The sequence below is a fragment of the Mesoplodon densirostris genome, chromosome 15, assembly GCF_025265405.1.
Source record: "Mesoplodon densirostris isolate mMesDen1 chromosome 15, mMesDen1 primary haplotype, whole genome shotgun sequence".
Lineage (NCBI taxonomy): Eukaryota > Metazoa > Chordata > Mammalia > Artiodactyla > Ziphiidae > Mesoplodon > Mesoplodon densirostris.
The window spans coordinates 28,464,076-28,469,499 of record NC_082675.1 but is presented as its reverse complement, the minus strand read 5'-3'; the positions used below and the strand labels follow the sequence as shown (position 1 = coordinate 28,469,499).

Sequence of the window (5,424 nt, the reverse complement as noted above, 5' to 3'; positions counted from 1 at the left end):
ATAGCAAGAGAAAAGAAAGGAAAATAATGAGCATTCCCCCACACTCTTCAGACAATAGGAGCCTCTTTACTTGTTCCTTTGTCCAGAGACACAGGCTATTTCTCAGTGAAGGCCTCTGCCATCACTGAGGTTGCAGGGGAGATGTGGTAACTGGGGAGAAAAAGACCAATGGGGATGACCCCCTTACTCCTCAACATACAAGTCCCCCACTTTCTCACCTATCTGGCTAGAAATAAAAGGTTGACCCCATGGTTTTAACTTTCAGCTGCTGCTGGACTTTGTGTGCCTTGCGTAAGCTGGGAGACAGAGGCAGGAAAAAAACCACCATAATCACCCTGTTACGGGCTGTTATTCAACTTTGGACTTCCAGGCCCCATCTGCCTGTTAGTGTTCACTTCTTAGAGTTTCAAGTTCATGCTTTTTGTCCTCTATCTTGTTCCATGCGGCTCTTGACCCCTTGTAATATGACCACATTTCTCGTGACACATGTAAAAATTCTAACATTTTGCAGATACTGAATTAAAAATCTATTATTTACATTGACTTCACCATTTTCATTTTCCTGGTGTGTTCATTAGAAAATTCAAAATTACATATGTGCCTGGCATTATGTATTTTTTGGTGAGCAGTGATCCAGAGGATGGAAATGTATGCCTCCTTTGACTCCTTAAACTCAACCCCACTCTGGGGCAATGTCCCAACCAGGCAGAAACTGCAGGAGGAGCTGGAGACCTTGAAAAGTTTGGCTATACTTCCAGCTCAGCCCAAAGCCCAAGGATGATCCTGGACTTTCATTCTGACTCGTGCATTTCAGATCTTTCTGGGTTTCGACCTGGTATATATGTCCCTCCCAGCCCGCCCTGCCTGCCCCTTCAGTTGTCACCCCAGAAGGATCGGGGTGGCTTGGGCACTTCTGGGTTTTTTGTTTTTGTTTTTGGTTTTTTGCACTTCTGTTCTTAGCAGCTCTCCCCTCCAATGTTACCAGGTGGGAGGGCAGGCGGACGCACAGGCGCTGATGCCAAAGCTGCCACCTCGGGCAGCGGCTGCTGAGCCAGGTACCCTCCTCTCCAGCTTTCCCGCTCTGGTGGCCGGGGACCCATCCTGTACAGTTAGAGCCGGCCGGGGGAGAAGGGGCAGCTGCCCTGGCAAGCAACTCATCACCCTCAAGGCAAACACCTCCAACCCTCAGACCCCAGGATATTCAGAAGCGCTAGGTGGTCCAGGCGCGTATCCTCACCTGTGCGCCCCAGGGCCTGACGTGTACTCTGCGCATGCGCCACCCCTCGCTAACCTCTTTATTGCATCCCGCAAACGCAAGCCCATTGTTCGCTCACAGGTTGCAGGGCTATAGATACCAGCAACAGGCCAAACAGTGCACACTCTGCTTTTGGCCGACTTGGCAGCTGAAGGAGAGTGCTCGGCGCCCAGCCTCTATCCAGGGACCGATCTCACCCAAGTCCCCTACGGGCTGTTACTTAGGTAGGCCCTGCCCCTCACCCCCGCCCCGGGCACTGGGGGACCAGCACCTGCCAGGAGGGCTCGGCTGCCCCCAGCCCGCTCCCCGCGCCCACAGACTTCCCGTGGCCGGCCCGGGTCACCCAGCTGTCTATGGCCAGCTATCCACTCGCAGGCCAGCCCACAAGTGTCCAGTGACTCTGCATCTGGGCTTTGCCACAGAGTCTCTGAGACCCCATTCTACCATCCCGCAGGCCCTGCGCTCCTTTCTGGGGGTCCATAAGGACCATCTGCAGCCGAGGCCATCGGAAGAAGGCGTTGATGGGTGCTCTCACCTCCACGATGTCCCGCAGCTCAGTGTCCGCAGTGGACACAGTCACTGTCAGTGTGGCGCGGGGGCAGCCAGTGCCGCCCACGACACCCAGCTGTGTCCCAAACTGCAGCACAGAGCAGACGGCGTTGAGGGCCCTGGGAGAGAGCGGGAAAGGGATGGCCAACGACCAGAGAAGCGGCCCTGATGGCACCGGGGGTGCACGACCTGCATTTAGGCCCCTTGGGGTCTTTTTACTCGTGCCCAGGCCTGGACCTCTGCAGAGAAACCTCCACACCAAGAGGGCAGAAGACAGTTCCAACAGGACACCCCACACCTCCTGTATGATCTCCTGCCCCAAAAGAAATGCCATCACGAGCTCATATAGCTCCACCCAAGGTTTCCCGCCCGTGAACAGTAGGAGGGGTCCCGCCATACTGCAAGGGCTGCCCCAGAAGTCCTCAAAGAAAGGGAGCGAGGAGGGCCCTCCGTCGCCCTCTGCAGCTCCAGTGGTTTCCCAGAGGAAAAGCCAGCCTGACAAGGATGCAGAGGCAACAAGAGGGCAGAAACGGCCCTGGAGGAACTGCTCCCCAACATCTGACAGTCCCAGGCCCCGAAAACACAGGTTTCCTCTGCTGCCGCACAGGCGAGGGGAGCCTCTGAGGCTGCCCTCACCCCCTCAGCTGGGTTTCCGGGTCACCGCCGAAGACCTAGACTCAGAGAAGGAAGCAGCGCTCCGGCACATCAACAGTGCGCTGTGGGGTGAGATCTAGGCCATCGGGGGCCTGGGCGCCAGACAGCCTTCCTGTCCCTTCCCGCTGCCTGCCGCAGGGTCTGCTTCTCCGCAGAAAATGTTTCATAGTTATTTCTATTTTAATATGATCATGGTACATTAAAATGTGTTAGTGCTTGCCTGTGAACACTAAAGTCACTTGATTTGTAATTTTCTATATTGTTCTATATTTTTGTGACTAAAGGCATTACTTGGGGGAATTAAAAGAATATCTTGAAGCGATTTTGGCTTTTGATCTGCCACTAGTTCCTATTTAACGTTAATTCAGGGGTCGGATTCTTTGACCCAAGGAAACAGAATAGTATAAAAAGAAAGAATGTGAGTGTCAGATGGTGGCAAGAGATGCATGCCTTTGCAAGAGATGCCTTTGCAAAAGTTACTGTTGGTTCCAGAAGACTCTCACTTAGCTGTGTGACCCTGGGCAAGTCACTTCACCTAAATCTCTGAACTATAGGGCTGTGGTGATGATTTAAAAGTGACTTGGCACAGTGGACACTCGGAAATCCTGGGTTCTCAATAAAGCCACTGCCCTGCTCCTTGGTCCTTTGGAATTACTATATTAGTAAAATTTATACTTGACGGTAATTTCAGCTTAAAGTTTATTTTGTCTATTTCATCTCAGCCTTTTGGCTAAGATCAAGTGTAGTATCTGTTCTTGTCAATTTAAAGTTTAGTTTCTCTGATATCATTGCAGCTGTTCCCACTTTTGCTTTCCACTTGCATTGACTATCTTTTTCCATCCCTTCACTTTGAGCCTATATGTGTCCTTAAAGCTGAAGCGATTCTACTGTAGGCAGCATACAGTTGCATCTTTTTTTAAAAATCTATCCATATGCCTTTGGGTTGGTGAATTCAATCCACTGAATTTAGAATTATTGAGAACTTACTAATGCCATCTTACTGTTTTCTGGTTGTTTTGTATTCCCGTTGTCCCTTTTCCCCTCTGTTTCTGTCTACCTTTGTAAATTGGTTATTTTCTGTGGTGGTGTGCTGTTTCCCCTTTGTTTATCTTCGGTGCATCTGCTCTAGATTTTGCTTTGTGTTTACCATGAAGCTTATGTAAGACATCTCATAGATTTAAATCGTCCATTTTTAAGCTGACAGCATCTTAACCTCAATTGCCTACAAAAACTTTACCTTTTTACTCCCCACTCTTCATGGTTTTTATGTCGTTATTTACATCTTTTTATATTGTGTGTTTGTTAATACATTACAGTAGCTATAATTATTTTAAACTCTTTTCCTTTGACTTTTATAATTAAGTGGCTAACACACCTTCCTGTTACAGATTTAGAGTTTTCTGATTGTATATTTACCTTTACCAACGTGTTGTATACTTTTATACATTTTCATGTTGCTGATTACTGTCTTTTCATTTCAGCTTGAAGAGTTCTTTTCAGCATTTCTTTCAAGGCAGGTCTAATGGTGATGAACTCCCTCAGCTTTTGTCTGCCTAGGAAAATCTTTATTTCTCCTTCATATCTGAAGGATAACTTTGATGGATAGAGTATTTTTGGTTGGCATTTTTTTTCCTTTCAACATGTTGAATATGTCATTCCACTCTCTCCTGGCCTGTTGGGTTTCTCCTGAGAAATCTGCTGATAGTGTAATGGGGGTTCCTTTGTAAGTTAAAATCTTTTTTCCCCTGACTGCTTTTAGAATTCTTTATCCTTTGATTTTTGACAATTTCATTATAATGTGTCTTGGAGAAGGTCTTTTGCATTGAGATAGTAGGATGCTCTTTTAGCTTCAAGAACTTGGATGTTGTTGAGATTAACCTGGTATAAATTCAAGTTAGAGTGTTTTAATTTTAGGATGTTAAAGGTAATCCCCATGGTAAACACAAAGAAAATAGCTATAGAATATACCCAAAAGGAAGTGAGAAAGTAATTTAAATATTTTACTGTAAGAAATCAGCTAAACACACACAACGAAAGATAGGAATGCAGGAAATGAGGGGCAAAAAGCTTTGGGCATATGGAAAACAAATAGCACAATAGCAGAAATAAGTCTTTTTTTTGTCAGTAATTACTTTAAATGTAAATGGATTAAACTCTCCAATCAAAATACAAAGATTGGCGGAATAGGTAAAAACATATAATCCAACTATATGCTGTCTACAAGAGACTCACTTGATATCAAAAGACTCAAACAGGTTTAAAGTTAAAGGATAGAAAAAGGAATTCCAAACTCAAATTCCAAACTGTATAGTAACCAAAAGAGAGCAGGAGTGTCTATACCAATATCAGACAAAATAGACTTTGAATTTAAAATGGATCAAAGACTTAAATATAAGAGCTAAACTATACAAATTTCTGAAGAGAAAAAGGGATAAATCTTCATAGTCTTGGATTTGGCAATGAACTCTGAAATATGATAGCAAAAGCACAAGCAACAAAAGGAAAAAGAAATAGGACTTTATCAGAATTAAAATCCTTTGTGTTTCAAAGAACACCATCAAGAAAGACATAATACAACCTTCAGAATGAAGGAAAATGTTTGCAAATCATATATCTGATAAAGCTTAGTATTCAGAATATGTAAAGAACACTGACAACTCAACAATAAAATGTCAAATAACCAAATTTTAAAAATGAGAAAAAGAGGGCTTCCCTGGTGGCGCAGTGGTTGAGAGTCCGCCTGCCGATGCAGGGGACACTGGTTTGTGCCCCGGTCCGGGAGGATCCCACATGCCGCGGAGCGGCTGGGCCCGTGAGCCATGGCTGCTGAGCCTGCGTGTCCGGAGCCTGTGCTCCGCAACAGGAGAGGCCACAACAGTGAGAGGCCCGCATACCACAAAAAAAAAAAAAAAAAAAAAATGAGAAAAAGAATTTGCATAGATACTGCTCCAAGAAAGAGACACAAA

The 5,424-nt window shown here is 45.7% G+C and overlaps 1 pseudogene; it reads left to right on the top strand.

Annotated features, from left to right (window-relative positions):
• Positions 1 to 3,168: 3,168 nt before the first annotated feature.
• Positions 3,169 to 3,290, top strand: LOC132503359 (U2 spliceosomal RNA; annotated as a pseudogene).
• Positions 3,291 to 5,424: the final 2,134 nt, after the last annotated feature.